Genomic DNA, 23,425 nt, shown 5'->3' on the forward strand with positions numbered 1-23,425 from the left:
AAAAAAAAAAAAGACTGTGGCAGTAATCCTGTAAGAGATGATAGACAAAGGCCGTAGCAATAGGGATAGAGAAATGGAGATATTTGGAAGACATCCCCTTGGTATTTAAACTAAGAGAACCTGGAGACCTACTGAATATGGAATGTAGGAGAGGGAGGACTCAGGATGAACCAAGGATTTTAGCTTGTGTGGTGGAGAAATACTGTTAGCGGAATTGTGTGGGGAAAGGTCTAGGAATCTAGTTCTGGATCTATTTCATATGCCTGAGGGATAGCCAAGTAGAGACTTCAGGGAGATGGTTAGAGATATTGACTGGGAGTCTAGAGACACTGATCTGGAGGTCGTCAGCAAGAGATGGGATTTGAAGGCATGAAAGGGCATGAGCAGGTAGAGAAGAGAAGATCAAGGTCAGAGCCCTGGACAGTACTAGTGCTTGAATAGGAGAAGAAATACAAATTGTGTAGTGCACCAAAAGGTTATAGACATGAATGAGTATTCTGGAGTCTTTGAGGTATTGACGAGTTCTATAAAGACTTTATCTGAAGGACTTTTGGGTGTCTTAGAAACTGGAGTTGTCCCCAGGTCAACAAACAGGGAACTTGGCTGGCACCCTATACGTCTGTGCTTGCTGGCTTCCTAGCATCCGGCCTAAGGATAAGGCTGTGTAATTTGGTTAATCTGAACACCCACGTCAGTAACCAAACCCTTGATCAAATCATTAAACAATCCAGTGAGCACTTAATGATCCAATCTACTTGGTCAATAGGGTAACCATAGTGAAAATCAAAATGCTCCTTTGTCCCAACAGTTGGACCAATTCATCATGTAGATGTTTCTTGAGATAAGCATTTAATTTTTCAGTTATTAAGAGGCTTGTGGTCAGATTGTCAGTAACTCTTAAGCTAGGTAAGTTGGGCTTAAATTAATGAGGTCAAGGCTCAGTATTCTTGTGCCCTCATCGCCCTTTCTGGGTGTTACGTGGCAGCCTCGAGGCATGAGCAAGAAAGGGGAAAATAAGGAGGGAAGACAAGGAAAGAAAAAAAGACAGGAGAGAAAGGGGAAGAGGAAAGTGGAGAGAAGTTTGAAGGAGAGAGAAGAAAAGAGAAAAGAAAAGGAAGGGGTATATCCGTATTTGTTCCCTGAAGGTAGGATGAAATCTTTCCTGCATTCACAAGATCAAGGCACCAGTGAGGTGTAGTGGGAGGCATGCATTGTGATGCCATATGAACCTGGCCTCTGAGCCCTGGCTCTGCCATTCTAGTTGTGTAACATTGAGCCAGGTAACCTCTCCGAGCATCCTGAGAGGCAGTGTGGTCCAGAGGGGAAGAGCCTTGTTTCTGGAGCTGGGTTTAACTCCTGATTCTGACACATACCAGCTGCAGGACTTTGGGCAAGTTACTTAACCTCTTAATGACTCAGTTTCCTCATGTTTTAAAGTGGGGATAATAACAGAGTCTGCTTTATCTCATTGTTGTGACTCTTAAATGAGTTAATACTTGTAAAGTACTTAGAAAAGTGTGCTCCATAGTGTTAGCTTTTAGCTATAAAATAGTAACAATTAGGTTGTAAAATATTTGTAAAAGTTCCTAGCCTAGTGCCTGCCTTATGGAGGGACTCAAACTGTGGATCATCTTCCCTTGTCTCAACTCCTCGGATGTCCCAGATTAGAAGAATGACTGTTCCTTAGCTCCTCTTCGTGAGGATACATCCAAGCCCACTTAGACTAGGCTTTTCCAACCCCTCATCCATAGCCTGGTCTCACCAGGCTCTGGGTCAAACAGATGGAGCACTGCGTGGGAGGAGGGTTTTAATAGGTTGCTTTTTTTCCCCAAAGCAATCTTAAGAGTAGTGACAAACGGTCTAATAGTTTCAGAGTTAACTTTGCAACAGCTTCCAAAGCTCAAGACTTTTGGAATGTCCACATGGCATATGCATGGTATGTTGATTAAAACAGTAACCCAGAAGAGAGATCTAAGGGGACAGAAATTACACTCAATATTGGTAAATCTCAGCAACTGGAAAGTCACTGCCATGTTTATCCTTTTGTGTATGAACTGAGTGCAGAGCGTGGAGTAAGAGAGTGAGGCCAAGTATTTTTGCCCCTTTCCTAATGGAGACATGTCACACACACACATATATACATATACACACACCCTTTATTTTCACACAATTCGCTAGCAGTATGAAACCAAACTTTATGACTTAAAAAAAGCCATTCTTCCCATATTTAGCACAATTCTTACAACCCAAAAGTCAAAAATTGGACAGGCATAAATCCTGGATGAAGAAACATCCATGAATGAAGGTGGAGAGCTCTGCATGGCAATTTCACTCCTGCAGTGAGGGGAGCATGAAAGAACCCTCTTTCCACTTTTCCTAGCCTCTAGGTCACCTCCAGTCTCCTGTGATTTCCCATTTAATTAAAAATATTATTTTATTGAAGTATAGTTGATTTACAATATTGTTTAATTTCTACTGTACAGCAAAGTGATTCAGTTATATCAATACATATATATACATTCTTTTTCATATTCTTTTCCATTATAGTTTATTACAGGATATTGACTATAGTTCCCTGTGCTATACAGTAGGACCTTGTTGTTTATCCATGGTCTATGTAATAGTTTGCATCTGCTAGTGCCAGACTCCCACTCTAACCCTTCCCCACCTCCCCACCCCCTTGGCAACCACAAGTCTTTTCTCTGTGTCTGTGAATCTGTTTCTGTTTCATAGATAAGTTCATTTGTGTCATATTTTAGATTCTACATATAAATGATATCATATGGTATTTGTCTTTCTTTCTTATTTCACTTAATACAATAACCTCTAGGTCCATCCATGTTGCTGCAGATGACATTATTTCATTCTTTTTTATGGCTGAGTAGTATTCCATTGTGTATAATATATACCACATCTTCTTTATCCATTCATCTGTTGATGGACATTTAGGTTGTTTCCATGTCTTGGCTATTGTAAATAGTGCTGCTGTGAACATTGGGGTGTATGTATCTTTTCAAATTATAGTTTTCTCTGGATATATGCCCAGGAGTAGATTGCAGGATCACGTGGTACTTCTATTTTTAGTTTTTTGAGGACCCTCTACCTTGTTTTCCCAGTGTCTGCATCCCATTTACTTTCTTTTTTTAAAATAATTAATTTTATTTTATGTTATTTTATTTTTGGCTGTGTTGGGTCTTTGTTGCTGAGCGTGGGCTTTCTCTAGTTGCGGTGAGCGGGGGCTACTCTTCATTGCAGTGCGTGGGCTTCTCATTGTGGTGGCTTCTCTTGTTGCAGAGCACAGGATCTAGGCACGCAGGCTTCAGTAGTTGTGGCTTGGAGGCTCTAGAGCACAGCCTCAGTAGTTGTGGTGTACGGGCTTAGTTGCTCCATGACATGTGGGATCTTCCTGGACCAGGGCGCAAACCCATGTCCCCTGCGCTGGCAGGCAGATTCTTAACTAATGCACCACCAGGGCGGCCCCCATTTACTTTCTACTTCCCTGTTCAGGGGACTGGAAGAAACCGTGACAGATCCCTTCTGGTGACAGCAAATGCAGATGACACTAGGTAGTTTAAAGGGAGATGAGCACATAGATCTGGCATCAAACTATCTGAGTTTGATGCACAAGTTTTAAACCTTCTTCTTGCCCCATTTTTCTCATCTCTAAAATAGAGATGGTGATAGAACCTACCGCATAGGGTTACTGTGGAGATTAAACAAGATGACTAAATGAGAAAAGTTGTTAGCCCAGGCTCTGAGTCATGGTTAGCAGTTAATACCTAGTTGCTGTTATCAATAGCTCAAGGTAAAGGCTACATATCAGGCCAATTATGCAGAAAATCTTTTGCCCACCCTGGGGTGGATGGACACTTTTCCCAAGGTGCAGGAGAAATCGAATTCGTCATAACTGCAGCAATGTGTTAATCACATGGACTTTATCAGGATATGGCTATCTCTTTTAAGTGTTTACAGTGTGCTACGTTATCCTTCATGAATTGCTATCAAGGTCACATGTCAATTAGCTTGGAATTACTGATTAACTGTTTTAGTAAATATCTGCCTCTTCCACCTTTCACTGGAAGCCTGAGCTGCCCAAAGGTGGGTGAGGAATCCTGACATTTTCTGGAGATAAACTCCAAAGAGGAGGATTATTCACACTTGCCAAGTCCAAACTAGGGTGTGGGAAATGGTAGGATGTTACTCAGTCACTTGTACATTTCTGCCACCTAGCCAGCCTAGTGAAGACTTTAGCCAGGGGAGCAGCTCCTCTCTCTTAAAATTGGCTTCTCTTTCTTTCCTGTTGATATCCCAAGGTCATCTGGGGGTGAGGTGAGGGGGGTGGTCAAGAATTGTCATGTCTTTAGGGCTTTGACCTCAGCGAGGCACACCAACTTCTACATGTACTCCCAACACCACATTTAGAGATAAGATAGGGACTTCCTCGGCTGTCCAGTGGTTAATACTCTGTGCTTCCACTGCAGGGGCATGGGTTCGATCCCTGGTTCGGGGAGCTAAGATCCCACATGCTGCTTGGTGTGACAAAAAAATAAAAAAGATATAGTCAGAGGGGAAATAAAAGAAAAAGATATTTGTTGGAGGTTGGAGGTGTGGAAGGTGCCTGGGGGAGCAGAATGGCAGAAATTCAGGTGATAGGTTGTAGCACCAGGCCAGCAGTGCATTTTGGGTTTGAACGAGGTGAAGTTGGAATTGAACTGATGATTCAGCTTTCTGCATCAAAATGCCTCTTGCAGGACTTCCCTGGTGGTCCGGTGGGTAAGACTCCAGGCTCCCTATGCAGGGGACCCGGTTTAATCCCTGGTTGGGGGAACTAGATCCTGCATGCCACAACTAAGAAGTCCGCGTGCTGCAACTAAGACCCGGTGCAGACAAAATAAATAATAAATCAATTAATTAATTAAAAAAATGTCTCTCGCACACTTCCCATGTTTCTATGCCCTGTATTCCTTCCTTGTTCTCACCAAATGAATGAGTCAGCATGGAAACTTTACTTGCAAGGAAGAGATCAACGTTGCCTTAAAAAAAAAATGGAGGCGGGGGACACCTCTGTGTCTCCTCACACCTGCCATCATCTAAAGGTCCCACATAAAGTTCGGTTGTGAAGGTAGCTTGGGGGTGGGGTGTGGTGCAGAGCTCTGGGGAGCTTGCCTGCTCCACCTCTCGGGACACTGCTCTGCCTTCTCTAGCCACCACTCTCCCCACTCGGCCCCCTCCCTCCCCCACCATCCCTGGCCTTCATTCTGTCTTATTCACTCATTTGAACATGCACAGGAAGACCTCGATTAATTTTTGTTGAGTGAACAAAAGAACGTGGATTTGGAGGCTCTGTATATAAAGATTACATTTGTGTGTGTGTGCCAGCCAGAAAGTCAGGATAGAGAGTGAGGTTTACAACTTAAAAAAACTTTTTTTTTCTCCCATAAACAAAATCTTATAGGCCCAGGGAGGAGATATTGCATTTTTTTTCCCTAAACTTTTCTCTCAGGGAAAGTCTTGGAAGATTTGACTCTAACGATTCTGTGGAGGATTAAGCAAGGGCAAAGACACATATCACAGACCCACATCAGGTACATTCCTTATGAAGCACAGACTGAACTGGCCAGGAATGCAAGAAGCCCAGCCCTGACCCCAGCACCACACGAAGACTCTAGGAGATTTTAGCAGACACACAGTGAAGCAGTGTACAGTGATTTTAAACACTCCCTCTACCATCACCACCTCACTCCTCCGAGCATAAATCAACCACCACCTAGATTCAAACAGAGAGGGAAGAAAACACCCAGAAGGAAAGGGGAATGTTGACATGACAGAAAGGACAGGAATGTAGAAGCTGGTAAGTAAATTTTAATCACCGACCTTCAGATGTATGTGGACAGCAGTGTTACTCCTCAGGATTGGAGACAGGACACCTATCAACCTAGAGACAATGCTGAGGGGTTTTTGAGGACAGGGAAGGGCTCCTCTCCCTAGATGGCCTGTGATTTGCTTCTTTGCAGCAAAAGAACACTGGATCGGAAACCCTTTGGAACATGTTCCATTAGAAAACACGTGTGTAGCTAAGGTGGGGTAACAGGGAGAAGCCTCTTGTTCACGGAGTCCTAGGTACATAGCAGGTGCTCAGGACATTTTGCTGTATTGCAGAGTCTGAATAAATAATTCAAGGCCTGCAGCTGTTGCTTCCTGGATCATTTTGAAGTCTAATCTGGGGCGTGCCAAAAGGAACATTGGTCCTTAAGATTAACCATGACCTCCACACTCCAGAGGAAATTCTTCCTTGAAATTCTTCTTGGTCTAATCTAAAATTGTTCTTCCAGATTAAGGCCAAAGACTTCCTGAAGTCTTCATTAAAAAATTAAAAAAAAAAATCCAGGCACATTAACCTAAACACTCATTGACTCTGGTTAGTTTATCAGATTTCTGCAATGGAACAGGGCCCAGAGGGTAAGGTAGGCGGGGAGGCATGGGGAAGTGGGAAGGATTCTCATTTCACCCACACTTCGGCCTGATAAGGGTCCCAGCAAGCACTGTCTTCACTTCACAGTGTAGACAATTGAGGGTCAGAGAGTCATGTCACTTGCCTGACACCACAGCCTTAGTGAGTCCTGGAACCCAGGACACTGGTCTTTCCATCATGTTGGCTCCCCCTGAATCCTGCTGGTTTGTGCTGAGAATTTCAGAGAAATGCCCTCATGGGTGCCAATAGCTAGGGAACCACAAAGCCTAAGAAATATTAGTTTTCCCTTGGACTCTGCAGCTCCTGAGCTATGAACTCCCATCTGGCAACTGAGAAAATAAATATATAGCATCTAGAGGGAAATGGTTGATATTATAAATGACATCAGTCTATCTAGTGTTCATCCAACACATAGTGATCACCTACTATGTGCCAGGCACTGTTCTAGGCCCCGGGGGGATACAATATTTAATAAAAGAGCTTATATTCTAGAGAGCTCTCATTGAGTTTATATTCTAGTGAGGAGACATATGCAATAAACAAAATATGTAGCATTTACAGTATGGCAGATGGGGATAAGTACCATGGAGAAAAGGGGAATGCAGAGGTTGGGTGGGGAAAGTGACGGATGTGATATTGAGTGGTCAGGATGAACCTATTGATATGGTGAATTTTAAGCCAAGTCTCCAGGGAGGTGAAGGACTAAACCATGAGGATATGAGGGAGGGAGTGTTTGAGGCAGAGGGAATGTCAGGTTCAAAGACCCCACTACAAAACGTTAATGACACGTGGTGAAGAAAATCCCGAGTCAGATATGTTGTTTGGTGGTTTCTGCAGACATAGGTGTTGATCAAGGGAGAAAAATATTTAGTTAATACATAAGCTTACAATTTAAACATTTGGCCTATAATTACCAGAGAAGAAATCAATATCTGAATCTTGGACTGTGGTTTAAGTAGGAAATTATCCTTTGAAGTCACTTTTTCATTAGGAAAAGCTTTAACTTATTAATTAATAACTTACTGACTGTGGGAAGGTTTTTGCCTCATATATTGATTAAGTCTGATTCTTTCCTATTGTTGAGGTGTTTGAGTTCTCGTGGCGGTGTTGCTCAGGGCAAAGGTATTGTGAGCACATGCACATCACCATAATGTTCCAATGCATAATAGACACGATTTGGTTCCACCCAGACTTTGGAGAACTCACCCCAGAAGTCTTTCAACATGGAGAAGAAATGCAGTGATGAGGAGCAAATGTACTGGTTTACACAGCTTGGGTTTTAGTGCAGTTCAGTATGGTACAGACATCTTATGCCTCTGAGACTAGGAGATAGTAACAGCTGTTGGCTTTATAGGTAATCATAATACTGGCTCAACTGCTGCTGCTGTTGATTGTTTTGCTTGCTCTGGGAAGGGCCTCTAGTCTCCTTGGTTCAAAAAACATTTATTGAACATGTATTGTCTTACTTAGTCCATTGTGGCTGCTATAACAAACTACCACAGAGCAGGTGGCTAATAAACAACAAATTTTTTTTTTTGCAACTCAAATGACTTTTCTTTAAATAAATTTATTTTATTTATTTATTTATTTTTGGCTGCGTTGGGTCTTCGTTGCTGTGCACGGGCTTTATCTACTTGCAGTGAGGGGGGGCTACTCTTCGTTGTGGTGCGCGGGCTTCTCATTGCGGTGGCTTCTGTTGTTGCGGAGCACGGGCTCTAGGTGCGTGGGCTCCAGTAGTTGTGGCGCGTTGGCTCTAGAGCACAGGCTCAGTAATCGTGGCACATGGGCTTAGTTGCTCTGCAGCATGTGGGATCTTCCCAGACCAGGGCTCGAACCCGTGTCCCCTGCATTGGCAGGTGGATTCTTAACCACTGCACCACCAGGAAAGCCCCAAGATCAGTGTGTCTGCAGATTTGGCATCTGAGACCCTCTTCCTGGTTCATAGATGGCTGTGTTCCCTCTGTGTCTTCATGTGGCCGGAAAGGTGAGAGAGCTCTCTGAGGTCTCTTTTATAACGGTGCTACTCCCATTCATGAGGGCTCCACTCTCATGACCTAATCACCTCCCAAAGGCCCCACTGCATAATACCATCACATTGGGGATCAGGCTCAACATATGAATTTTAGGGGGACATAAACATTCAGTCTATAGCACCTGCTTTGTGCTAGGAACTGTGTGAGGTGTTGGAAACACAACAGTGAACAAGGCAAAAACTGGTGTCTGCTTTCACAGGGCTTCCACCTCCAGGGAAAACAGATGGTCCCTGAATTATGATGGTTAGACTGACAATTTTTGGCTTTACAGTGGTGCAAAAGTCACGTGCATTCAGTAGAAACCATACTTCAAATTTTGAATTTTGATCTTTTCCTGGGCTAGCGGTATGCCGCGTGATACTCTTGTGATTCTGGGCAACGGCAGCTCCCAGCCAGTCATGTGATCACGAGGGTGAACAACCAATATACATACAACCACTCTGTACCCAGACAACCATTCTGTTTTTCACTTTCAGTACAGTATTCAATAAATGACATGAAATATTCAACACTTTATTATAAAATAGGCTTTGTGTTAGATGATTTTGCCCAACTATGAAATAGGCTTTGTGTTAGATGATTTTGGGCTAATGTAAGTGTTCCGAGCACATTTAAGGTAGGCTAGGCTAAGTTATGATGTGTAGTAGGTGAGGTGTATTAAATGCATTTTCGACTTACGATAGTTTCAACTTACGATGGGTTTATTGGGACATAACGCCATCATAAATTGAGTGAGATCTGTATAGGTGATAAACAAATTTATCAGTAAACAAACAAACAAAAAAGTGAAAGATCATGACTTTCAATTGGTACTCAATCTAGCTTGAGGAATCAAGGAGAGGTTCTCTAAGGAGATGGTGCTTAAGCAGAGACCTACAGCATCAGATGGAGCTAGTTGGGGGAGCAGTTGGGAGCGAGCAGCCCTAATTGAGTGAAGTGCCTGTGCAGAGGGGTGGTGGTGGGGAGGCTGCAGTGGTGTCCAGGATCGCTTGAGGCCGGCGTGAGCAGAGTGCAGTGAGCCTGTACACAATGATATGACTGGCCACCAAGCCACCGTTTCATAAAAACACTGAAAGCCGTAGTATTCCTTTGGTCGTATGGATCACACAGATCCAACATTACCTGCAGGAGCTAAGAATGGGGTTTGCCTTTATCTTACATAGATGCAGGGGGTGGGTATCACTTATTTTTTAAGTCAGGTTAATTGGGATGTCATTTACATACAATAAAATTTTTAGTGTACATTCTTATAAGTTTTGATAAACACATAAGTCATGTAGCTACCATCACAGTCAAGTTTAAGAATGGTTTCATCATACAGAAGAATTCCTTTTGTAGTTATTCCCTCCTCTACCCTCAGCTCCTGGCAACCACTGGTCTGTTCTCTGTCCCTATAGTTCTTGCATCAGTGGAATTATACATCACATAACGCTTTTTTGAGTCTGGCTTCTTCACTTAGCATAACACAGTTGAGATTTATTCACGTTTGTGTGTATAAGTAAATTGCTCCTTTTTTACTGCTGAGTAATATTCCTTAGTGTGGATGTACTTTGTACCATTCCCTAATTGAAGGTGTAAAGACGAATAAAGAAAAATATCATGCAAAATGGAGTCAGGAAACCCTGAAAGGGAAGCTGTCACACATGTACTATTGTGGCAGCTTACTTTACATACCCCAGCAGAAAGAAGGAAGATTTTCTTCTTGCCCAGTGACAGCTCAGCCAATGAGAAGCCACCACAACCCCAAACCCTTGCTCTCCTCCAGTGACCTTTTGTTCAAACAGCTCCTCCCAACTTCTTCCTTTCCTCTATAAAAGAAATGCTCCTCTCCTTTGTTCTCTGGACTTGCCTATGATTCACCTTAGTTTGCATGTCCCGAATTGCAGTTCTTCCGCTACTCCCAAATAAATTGGGTTTTGTTGGCTAAACCATTTACCTTTCTGTTTTAAAGGTTGACACAGGTCATTGGGTAGTTTCTGGTTTTTGGTAATGATGAATAAAGCAACTATCAATATTTCTGTCTATTTTATTTTTTGTATGTGGACATATGTTCTTTATTTAGGCTAACCACTTAGGAGTGAGATTGCTGGGTCATATGGTAGTAGTTGTTTAACTTTATAAGAAAGTACCACACTGTTTTCCAAACAGTGGCTGTATCATACTGCATTCCCACCTTGAACTCATGAAAGTTCCAGTCAGCACAGCAACAAATCCAGTGAGCACAAATCTTTTTTTTTGTTTGTTTTGTTTTAAAGGTAATTAAGATTCCCTTTATTTTCTGTCTCATTAAATTTGCAGCATTTATCTCTAGATAGGATTCTATGTTGTTTGGATATGGGTAGAGAATGTTGTATGCTTTGTGAATAACAGTGGAAGGAATTATAAATAGATCCCAAACTGAGAGCAGCTGACAAGCAGAGAAGGCTCAGTTGGAGAAGTTGAGGAGGTATAGGCAATGCTTGCTTTTATTTTCCGTGGACTAGATCATTTTTTCTTTCTTCAACTGCTTTAGCAAAACTTCAAGGCAGTTCCTACTTCTTTCAATAGTCACAGCAACCTGCTTCATGGAGAAAACAAAGAAGAGGTGGAAAGGTGAGGTGGCAGTTATGGGAAGGGGTGTATGTGAGCAACTTCATTAAGTGATCCCATACCTCAGGGCAAAATCATCCAAAAACACATATTTTCATCACATACCATTCTTTTACTACTCTAATTAAAAAATATGGATGTTATTGTCTATTCCTTCCTCCAACCTGTTCCCTGGATAGTTTTTTCAGGAGTAGTGCATTTAAGGGAATTCCCTGGCAGTCCAGTGGTTAGGACTCCAAGCTGTCACTGCCGAGGGCCTGAGTTCATCCCTGGTCAGGGAACTAAGATCCCACAAGCCGTGTGCGTGGCCCCCCCAACCCTGCCTCAAAAAAAAGTATTGCATTTGATTTCATATTTCTCCGAATACTTCATGTGACAAAGAACCTGTATTTGCAGCATGGCTGGCTAGAGATGAGTTGTAGTCTGGGTTAAAGAACTAACTGAAGATCACAGGTAAATTAAATGAGGTCAAGTAAAACCCCTAGGTCAGAGAAGGGTATACTATAAGAAATAAATGTTATTTCGCACTCACTTTACCTACCACTTATCACTCACTGATGGAAGATGAGACCTATGACTTTGATCGTACATAGGGTACCTGGGGATTGTGATTATTTAGATTAATAGCTGCTGTAGATAATTAGAACTTTCTGCCGGTAAAACTTGAAGGGTTAAGCTCACTTGACAAAAATATTTCCCAGTAACTCAGAGCTCCTTGAGTCCCCCAGGTCTTCCAGAGCCAGCCCCCAGCTCTCCGGTGCATCTCTGGCAGTGAAACCCAGTGGCTGGTAATGCACTGCTCTGGAGATGCAAGCATGTCACTGTCAAAGGCATCATCATGTGAGAACAAAGGCTAGAATGGAGACCAATTCAGATGGCTCCTAGTTTTTCCTACTTGATAGCTTCCTTGGCCCATCACAGCTAGAAGTGAGCCTTGCACCAGCTAATGACTGTAATAAAATGTGACCAGGGGAGGAAGATTTGCTGTTTCTTCATTTCACTCCAGAATCATCCCACAAGGCCCCATGTACTGGAATGTTTAACTTTGTCATCTTTCAAATCACTTACGGCCCTCCAAAGACCCCGCCTCTCCAGCATGGGCAGGGCAGTATGGTGGGTGTGGAACAAATGGACTTTAACATGGGTGAGGTCAGTGCCCAGAGGCTTGGTATTACTCACTCAAACTATATTAAACTGCAATTAGGGTTTGGAAAATTGGGAGGAGAGGATGGGAAGGAAAGATGCAGACTCTAGAAAAGAGAGGCACAGGCCTGAGTCTTTGCCCTTGACTTGAAATAAGGTCTGTTTACAGAGAACATACACTGATGCTTTGTCATTGATTCAGTCATTCAACAAATATTTATGGAGCACCAACTTAGGGTCAGACTCTAAGTACTAAGGAACAAAACAGATGGAGTTTTCTTGGAAGCTTACATTCTAGGGAGGACAGACAGACAGATAATAAGTAGACAAATGACAGGATAAAGTGATGCAGACTGGAGAAGGAGAAGCTTTTTTTTTTTTTTTTTTTCTCGTGACTCAAGGGGTTTACTTCATCACACTCTCTTTGTTCCTGGAGCCTACAGGCTCAGTGTTCTTATTTAATATGAACCAAAATTCACCATAAAGTTCTTAGGTACCAGTCTGCAAAAGCCCCATGTAATTATTTATTTTATTATTATTATTATTATTTTTACAGTAGGTCCTTGTTGTTTATCTATTTTAAATATAGCAGTGTGTATATGTGAATCCCAACCTCCCAATCTATTCCTCCCCCCTACCCTTCCCCCCTGGTAACCATAAATTCATTTTCTAAGTCTGTGAGTCTGTTGCTGTTTGGTAAATAAGTTCATTTGTATCATTTTTTTTAGATTCTGCATATAAACGATATCATATGATATTTGTCTTTCTCTTTCTGACTTCACTTAGTATGATCATTTCCAGGTCCATCCACGTTGCTGCAAATGCTATTATTTCATTTTTGTTAATGGCTGAGTAATATTCCATTGTATATATGTACCAAATCTTTATCCATTCATCTGTTAATGGACATTTAGGTTGTTTCCATGTCTTGGATATTGTAAACAGTGCTGCAATGAACACTGGGGTGCATGTATCCTTTCAAACCATGTTTTTCTCCACATACATGCCCAGGAGTGGGAATGCAGGATCACATGGTAGCTCTATTTTTAGTTTTTTAAGGAACCTCCATACTGTTCTCCATAGTGGCTGTACCAATTTACATTCCCACCAACAGTGTAGGAGGGTTCCCTTTTCTCCACACCCTTTCTATCATTTGTTGTTTGTAGATTTTTTGATGATGGCCATTCTGACTGGTGTGAGGTGATATCTCATTGTAGTTTTGATTTGCATTTCTCTAATAATTAGCGATGTTGAGCATCTTTTCATGTGCTTTTTAACCATCTGTATGTCTTCTTTGGAGAAATGTCTGTTTAGGTCTTCTGCCCATTTTTTGATTGGGTAGTTTGCTTTTTGGATATTGAGCTGCATGAGCTGTTTGTAAATTTTGGAGACTAATCCCTTGTCGGTTGCATTGTTTGCAAATAATTTCTCCCATTCTGTGTGTTGTCTTTTCATTTTGTTTGTGGTTTCCTTTTCTGTGCAAAAGCTTTTGAGTTTAATTAAGTCCCATTTGTTTGTTTATTTTTTTAATTTTCATTAGTCTAAGAGAAAAATCAAAAAATTTATTGCTGTGATTTATGTCAAAGAGTGTTATGCCTATGTTTTCCTCTAAGAGCTTTACAATATCCGGTTTTACTTTTAGATCTTTAAGACATTTTGAGTTTATTTTTGTGTATGGTGTTAGAGAATGTTCTAGTTTCAGTTTTTTACATATATAGCTGTTCATATTTACAGCACCATTTATTGAAGAAGACTATCTTTTCTCCAATGTATAGTCTTGCCTCCTTTGTCTTAGATTAACTGACCATAGTTGCATGGGTTTATTTCTGGGCTTTCTATCCTGTTCCATTGATCTATATTTCTGTTTTTGTTTCAGTACCATATTGTTTTGATGACTGTAGCTTTGTAGTATAGTCTAAGTCAGGGAGCCTGATTCTGGAGAAGGAGAAACTTGAGTGATATCTAAATGTCAAGATGGAACCAATTATATGAAGTGCTAGTGAAGAGTATTTCAGGAAGACAGAAGAGTAAATATAAAGACCTTGGACTAAGAAAAAGTCAGGTGGTCTTGAGCAGCAGAAAAAGGGCCAGTGGGTTGGGAATCTTCTCCTAAGACTCTGTTTTGTTTTGTTTTTTAAATTGTGGTAAAATTAACATAACATGATTTACCATTTTAACCATTTTTAAGTGTGCAATTCAGGGGCATTAAATACATCCACATTGTTGTGTGGCCATCACAATCCATCTCCAGAACTCTTTTATTATCCCAAACAGAAACTACCCATTAAAAATAACTCCCTATTCTGCTGTCCCCCCAGCTCCAGGCAGCCACCATTCTACTTTCTGTCTCTATGGATTTGCCTTCTCTAATGCCTCATATAAGTGGAATCTTATAATATCTGTCTTTTTGCGACTGGCTTATTTCATTTAGCATAACGTTTTCAAGGCTCATCTGTGTTGTACCATGTGTCAGAATTTCCTTTTTAAGGCTGGATAATATTCCAGTGTATAAATAGACCATATTTTGTTTGTCTACCATCCGTGGATGGACACTGGGTTGTTTCCACCTTCTGGTTGGCTATCATGAATAATGCTGCTATGAACATTGGTGTTGAGACTCAGGTTTTAGTTGTTGGCATCAATGGTCTAATTTAACTCTTGCAGTGGATATATATGTGATTGAAACACATACCTACAACATGAATTGTGTTTCCAAAAAAAAAAAAAAAAAAACCAAACAAAACATGGTGGGAAATGGCAAATTGACTTAACTGATAGTGTATGTTCCCATCCCCAAGGTCTATAGTTGACATAGTTATTTTGCTTATTTTTATCCATTAATTGGCTTAGTGTCATTCCTAGACATTGTCTTGTACATTTCTAGATATTGATTGGGCATAATTATAAAGAATATCTGTTGAGTCTAAGGATTGCATGTTGAAATCATTATAATTATCTTCTTTCTTAGAGTGCTTAGTGTAAAGTATAAAATAAAAAATAAACATTTTTAAAAAAAATTGCATAATGAGAAAAAGCACCCAGAGATGACTTGGTTTCTAAATTGCCCCAAAGCTCAGCCAGAATGTTCCAGAGGAGAGGATGCCTCTTACTTTGATGCAACAAACAAAGAAACAGCTTTGTTCACGTAGCTGTGCCTGTGTCTACAAAACTGTGCCTGAGTGAATATGCCATAACCATGTTCCCTCAAGGTCACTGCAATGTGTTTTGACAATGGGTCTGAAATTTCAATAAGCCCCGCTTTTCCCATGCCAGTAAGTAACAGTGATTATGACGTCCTTTTTCACCCTACGTGTATGTTTTTTCAAGGTGGTTCTTAACAGATACATTTAAGTGCACACCTAACATTTATCTAGTGAATGTGGTTTAATAAGAAACCAAGTGATTCACTCCCTACATGCCCCCAAATACGTTTGAAATCTTAGCTAGATTCATTAGTTAACCAGATAATTCACTCAGAGCTGAAGACATTCACCCAGGGAAGACTGTCCTCACTATTTTAAAACCCTGGTTTAGGTTTTCAAAATTCCTTTAAAACTCATAAACTCTAAATCATGCAGAAAAGGTGTAGCTATGTAGCACTGTAAGCTTTTGTGAGACTTCACAAACAAATCACAGGGTTTTCTAAGTCCAAATTCACTATAGCTCTGGCATTCTTTGCTGTCAAGGACTACATAAGAATCATCCTCACTTACTGCAATCCTATCATCTACACTTACAATGAATTCTAGATACTAATGTGGTCATTCTCATTGGTGAAGGACCTGCTAGTCGAGGGTGGGGGCTCTGTGAAAAGGTGTCATTGGATTGGGTTCTTAGCTCTGTGTGCATCAATCACATAGCCCAGAACTCTAATTTCTCCTGAGCTAGGGGCTGGCGATGATTTTGCAGAGATTGCTGCCACGGTTTGTTCTATGGGCAGGTGTGGTGGGGAATGCGGGAGAGAGGTGGTGAACTGGAAAAGCAAGTTGAACCAAGTCTGAATTTCTGTTTCTTCCTCCCCACCCCCACAGCGATAAGGACAGAAATGGGTTTCCTGTCCTTTGCTGCCAAAGACAGCAATATTTGTGGCTGCAGCAACTCCCAGCATCTCAGCCAGAGCATCACCTCCCCTGGACGTTATACATTCTCATGGTTTCTCCTGGTTGGAGAATCAGTGAGCTGAGACAGTCTATATGCCTGGAAATTTCTTTCCTTCTCCTAAATTTCCACACTAGCCTACAAATTCCTTCAGAACTTCAGCCCTGAATCACCACACCTCCAGTTTACTCTGTGATATCGTCTGCAGACATCACAGATGGGTTAGGAGACCAAAAGGATGTCTGATCTTGGCGATTTGTCTCCATTGTCTAGCACATTGTTTACACCATTGGGAAAATTAGCTATAGTTGAGTTTGTACTGGATCTAAACACAATTCTTGCAATCCTGGCCAATTTCTACCTGCTTGTGTCTACACTGTGCTTAAATATAAGAATTTATAACCCAGAAGTGACCTCTGTGACAGTTGTAATCTGGGATAGGTGGATCTAACTTATGATACAGAAAGGCAGAATGGAGAGCTGTGGTTGACCAGATGACCCAGAAGGGAAAAGAACACTCCTGATCTAACACTGTAAAGAAGATGTTCTCTGATAAGCCTCCTGAGTACACAGCTCAAACTTTAAAAATCTGATCTTCCCTGCCAGTGTCCGTCCTACCTTTACTACCCTATCCCTCACCCTCAAACTTAAAAACTTAATATACTTTCATTCACAAAATGAAGACCAAACTCCTTAGAGGACACAAAACACAACAGACTTTCCCTCGATCTAGACTCTGTCTACCTTTCTAGTTCTATATTTAGATACCTCCCTCCCCCCAGCCCATGCTACAGTCAAACTGGAGTATCATTGTCCTGCAAATTCATTGTGCTGTCTCTCACCCCCAGGTCAGGGCTTTTCATATGTTGGCCCTTCCACCGCAATGGCCTTTCCTTCCTGCTTCACCTGGTACAAAAAACATTTGACACGTTTTGACTCACATCCTGTAAACCCTCTTCCCATGTGAGGACAATCCTCACCTTATGAGTCTTGTTGGTAAACAGTACCTTTCTTCCTTTACAGAAGTGGAAAAGACCCAATACTCAATTTGCCAGCTACCCTAGTACCTAAGGAGTGGGAAGGTAGCCAGCCTTGGCCCATCAGCTGCACTGATCTGGAATGTGGACCCTGGAAGTAAAGCCACCAAGAAGCAGAGCAGGGAAGATGCCCTCTTAGCCATAGCAGTGGTGGGGACAGTAGCATGAAGTTTCCTGGGGCCATCTGCAATGCCACACCACCAACAGCATCCACATCACATTGGTACCACTTTTCCAACTTGTTCCATCGCCTTCCCAGAAATTGTGTGTCTAATTGATGTCATTTCCATAGATTCTGGCCAGAGCCCCTTTCTGTTACTTGCAATTAAGACTCTGACTGTTATATCTGGCTAGCTTCTATTTGTCCTTGCAGACCACTCTCAGTTACAACTTTCACCAGAAGCAGTACCCACCCCTGTCCTATCCCTCACTAGTGCTTCTCTTGGACTCCCATAGATGTGTGGTCCTCCCCAGCTCAGCACTAGTGACACTGTGTCACAACCTGCACTCACTCGTGCCTTCTAGGCTGTAAGTTCCCTGAGGACAGAGACTAGGCTTTGCTCCCCTCTGTCCCTAGAACCCAGTATATTGTCTAACATGACAAACAGTAATAGTAGCAGAAGTACTAATACTAGTAGTGATAGTAATAATAACGTTTATAACTAACATTTATCGAGCACCTACTATGTGCCAAAAGGCTACATTATCTTGTCAGGTGCCCAAAAGATGTTTATTTAATGAGCAAATGAATGTATATTAAGAGTTGCTCACAAGATGTTTTTGAATAATGTGACACAGGCAACCCAGCGGAAACCCTGGTACCATCCCACTTCATCAATAATATCCCTTCTTCTCTCTCTGCTTTCTTCCTCTGGACATATCTCTTGCATTTCACTCTTGTCCTCAACTAGATGTTGCTTAATACCTAGAAGGGTGATTAGCAATGGTTATGGTGTGAGTTGCAAGTGTGTTTGCCTTTCAAAAGAAACTTCTTAAAGTGTGAAAATGTTTCAGAAGGATGGAGTCTTTACTGTGGACACGTTTGACCATGTCTATAGGAGACATGGTCACTTGTTTTTAATGGCATGGACACAGGAGCTGGGGATAGAGAGAGAATACTCGTGTAACTGTGTGAAAGAGTGAGGGAAGCTGCTCCCATGCTCCCCTACATGTGCTCTCTTCTCTGGACAATCTTCTTCTGGGGTTTCCTAAGCCCCACAGAGATTCTTCCAAGCCACCTACCCTGGAGCAGGCTCATGGGGAGAAGGAGGAGAGGGATGTGTAGAAAATCCTGTTTAATTTTCTACTTCTGTCTTCCGCTTTCCTGCCTCCTGACCGAGTAACACCGTTGACACACCATCTCTCTTTTTTTTTAAATAAAATTTTTTTTTATTGAGGTATGTTGATGTACAGTATTATATGTTTCAGGTGTATAATATAGTAAGTCACAATCTTTAAAGGTTATACTCCATTTAAAGTTATTATAAAATATTGGCTATATTCCCTGTGTCATACAATATATCCTTGTAGCTACATGGTAGTTTGCACCTCTTAATCCTCTCCCCCTATCTAGCCTCTCCCCGTTCCCTCTCCCTGCTGGTAACCACTAGGTTGTTCTCTACATCGGTGAGTCTGTTTCTTTTTTGTTATATTCACTAGTTTGTTTTATTTTTTAGATTCCACATATAAGTGGTATCACACAGTGTTTGTCTTTCTCTGTCTGACTTATTTCACTTAGAATAATACCCTTCAAGTCCATCCATGTTGTTGCAAATAGCAAAATTTCATTCTTTTCTTTTTAATGGCTGAGTAGTATTTATCCATTCATCATCTTATCCACTCACCTGTTGACGGACCCTTAGGTTGCTTCCTTTCATATCTTGGCAATTGTGAATAATGCTGCTGTGAACATTGGGGTGTGTGTATCTTTTCAAATTAGTGTTTTCGTTTTCTTCAGATACATACCCAGGAGTGGAATTGCTGGGTCTTATGGTAGTTCTCTTTGTAGTTTTTTGAGAAACCTCCATACTGTTTTCCACAGTGGCTGCACCAATTTTACATTCCCACCAACATAGTACAAGGGTTTCCTTTTCTCCATTTCTCACCAGCATTTGTTATACGTGGTCTTTTTGTTGATAGCCATTCTGATGGGTGTGAGGTGTTAATCTCATTGTGGCTTTAATTTGCATTTCTCTGATGATTAACCGACACACCATCTCTGAAAGGCTGCAGACCCTGTTCTGGATCTCCACCCTGTCCAACGCATGCAGTATACTGTAGCCTAACTAAAAGTCTGAGGGTGAACAGAGGACCATCATGTCAGATATAAACTCAGTTTAAAAACAAAACCAAACAAGCACACAGAAAGCAAGGCAAGGATGGGATAGAATGACAACAGAGGGTCACCCCAGCCTGCGACTGTTCTTCAGGCCTGACACCCTGCACGCTGCCCTGGGGAAGTGAGGAATATGCAGGTGGAGGAGGCCAGTTACTTGTTTCAAAACAAACAAGGTCCTCAAATCCTTTGAAGAGCGAAAGGAACACAACACTCTATTAAGACAAATTCCTTCATTCCCTCTGAGCTGAGTTCTTTGTTTACAAGGGAGGCTGGTCTTGGCTGAAAAAGTGGTGATCAGCTGTAGATCAACATGATGACCCCAAATGATCTCAGACCACAGCACCAAGGGCCTTTTTCGTGGGCCTGCATGTTCTGATGGAATGGAGGGTGTAGAAAATTAAAACTGAAAGCCATAGGAGAACATGATTTTTTTTTTTTTTTTTTTTTTTTTTTTTTTTTTTTTTTTACAATTTATGGTGGTTGGAGGCTCACCATATTTCTGACTCAACTTTACAATGTTTCTCATCTCTCAGCCAGAAGATTCAGAGGTGTGGCTGTGGTGGGATTTTGACCAGGTACAGCCTCAGCAATGAGTCTATTCCTCTCTCTTTACTTTGAAATCCAACCCATGTATATAGCTCTTCGAATTTGGGGTTCATCTGAGTGTCTATAAACCATGGCCCTTGTGAGCTCACTGTGTGCTGTGCTCACAACACCAAACGGAATGGAGCAAGGTGAGCTCCTGGCTTAATCTGGTCAGTGCCCATAGTGAATCAAATGAACTTCCCCTATTTAGCATATATTGACCTTGATCCATCAAGACTAGTTTACCTGCCCTGTACAGATGAGACACCAACCTATTTTATGTTATATAGAATGTTTTAAACTTTTGTGTATTTCTCCAGATTTTCATCAATGAGTTTTTAAGGTCAAAGCTTTTAAAATAAATATTAAAATGTAACAGGTTTGGAGATTTTTTTTCTTTTTTCCTGCCAGGCCACAGAAGTGGAAACTTTCAAGACTTCTCACCATCTGCACTGTTCCAATCCTGGTTTAGGTCACTGCCAACTGTCTCTCAAACACTGAGAAAGTTTCCAGACATGTCTCCCTTCCTCTACTGTTAACCCATACCCACCCAGCACAGTCCATCCACAGCGAACCAGTGAGAGCTGTCTTTATAAAGTATAAATCATGGCACATCACTCTGGTTTAAAACTCTCCCAAGGTTTCCCCTTACAACTAGAACAAAACCCGTACTCTCACCTTGGCCTACCAAACCTTCCCGATTGGGCTTCTGCCTGACTCTCCCAAATAACCCACAACTAGCCCTTGGTCCTCAGCATGTCAGTCCCTTCAGCCTTCTTCTTGCCCCTTGAACACACCAAGCTTGGTTCCTCTCTGGGCCTTTGCACTTGCTATTCTTTCTGCTGTTGCTCTTTCCCCAGATCTTTGCATGGCTGCCCCCGTCTCTTTACGCGGATCTCAAGTCCCATCTCTTAGAGTAGACCTTAAGAACTCACTCTAGATAAATCAGCACCCCCTACTCAGCTCTGCCACTCTATCCTATATCCTATTTTAACACTTACAAGTCCTTGAAATTGAATTCTTTTTTTTTTTTTTTTTTTTTTTTTTTTTTTTTTTTTTTTTGCGGTATGCGGGCCTCTCACTGTTGTGGCCTCTCCCGTTGCGGAGCACAGGCTCCGGATGCGCAGGCCCAGCGGCCATGGCTCACGGGCCCAGCCGCTCCGCGGCATATGGGATCCTCCCAGACCGGGGCACGAACCCGTATCCCCTGCATCGGCAGGCGGACTCTCAACCACTGCGCCACCAGGGAGGCCCTTGAATTCTTTTAAAAGTCCTATTTATGCGTTTATTTCCTGTCTGCTTCCCTACCAAACACTAGGATATCAGCTCATTAAAGGCAGTGATTTAAGATTCTTTCAATCATTGCTGTACTCCCAGGATCTGGAATAGTGCCGAGCCTAAAAAATACTTATTAAGTGTCTGACAACTTAACAAATTTAACATTCAGTAAAACCTACCTGGTAAGTGAACTAACGATCATGGAACAGCATGGATAACTCTCAAATGCATTTTGCAGACTCAAAAGGCCACATGCTGTAAAATTCCACTTCCATGGCATTCTGGAAAATGGAAAACTATAGACATTTAAAAAAGATCGGGGCTTCCCTGGTGGCGCAGTGGTTGAGAGTCCGCCTGCTGATGCAGGGGACACGGGTTCGTGCCCCGGTCCGGGAAGATCCCATATGCTGCGGAGCGGCTGGGCCCGTGAGCCATGGCCACTGAGCCTGCGCATCCAGAGCCTGTGCTCCGCAACGGGAGAGGCCACAACAGTGAGAGGCCCGCGTACAGCAAAAAAAAAAAAAAAAAAAAGATCAGTGGTTACCCGGAGTTGGGGGTGGGGTTGGAGTAGTAGGGATTAATTATAAAGGGGCCAAAGGGCTTCTATATCTTGATTTTGATGGGAGTTACACAACTGTATATGTTGTTAAAATCACAGACCTGTTCATTAAACAGGATGAATTTTGTTGTATGTCAATTAAGCCTCCGTAAACCTTATTTTATTTAATTGCCTGACAAAATTCTTCACTCACCCTGGAATAAGCACATTTTAATTTTATTTATTATTTTTACTGAGGTATAATTGACTTACAATGTTATATTAGTTTCAGGTGTATGACAATGATTCAATATCTGTATGTATTGCAAAATGATTACAGCAATAAGTCTAGTCAACATCTGTCACCCTACGTGGTCACAAAGTTTTTTCTGTCTTGTGATGAGGACTTTTAAGATCTACTTTCTTAGCAACCGTCAACTATGCAATACAGTATTATTAACTGTAGTCACCATGCTGTACATTACATCCCCATGACCTATTTATTTTAATTTTTTAAATTTATTTTTTGGCTGTGTTTGGTCTTCATTGCTGCGCTGTGGCAAGCAGGAGCTACTCTTCGTTGTGGTGCGTGGGCTTCTCCTCACGGTGGCTTCTCTTGTTGCGGAGCACGGGCTCTAGGCGCACGGGCTTCAGTGGTTGCGGCTCGCGGGCTCTAGAGCACAGGCTCAGTATTTGTGGTGCACGGGCTTAGTTGGTGCACGTCATATGGGATCTTCCTGGACCAGGGATTGAACCCGTGTCCCCTGTATTGGCAGGAGGATTCTTAACCACCGTGCCACCAGGGAAGTCCCCCTATTTATTTAATAGCTGGAATTCTGTACTTTTGATGCACTTCACCCATTTTGCCCATCCCCCGCCCCACCTCTGGCAACCACCAATCGTTCTTTGTATCTATGAGCTTGATTTTACTATACTTCTCATATAAGTGAGATCATGTGGTATTTGTCCTTCACTGTCTGACTTATTTCACTTAGCATAATGCCTTCAAGTCCCAGCTATATTGTTGCAAATGACAAGATTTCATTCTTTTTTATGGTTGAATAATATTCCATTGTATATATACCACATTTTTTAATCCATTTATCTATCGATGGACACTTACTTTGTTTCCATATCTCGGCAATTGTAAATAATGCTGCAGTGAACATGGGGGTGCACATATACTTTTGAGTTAGTATTTTTGTTTTCTTTGGATAAATACCCAGAAGTGGAATTGCTGAATCATATGGTAGTTGTGTTTTTCAATTTTTGAGGAATCTCCATATTGCCATCTGTTTTCCATGGTGGCTTCAC

The sequence above is a fragment of the Mesoplodon mirus genome, assembly GCF_964341445.2.
Source record: "Mesoplodon mirus genome assembly, chromosome: 9".
Classification (NCBI taxonomy): Eukaryota; Metazoa; Chordata; class Mammalia; order Artiodactyla; family Ziphiidae; genus Mesoplodon; species Mesoplodon mirus.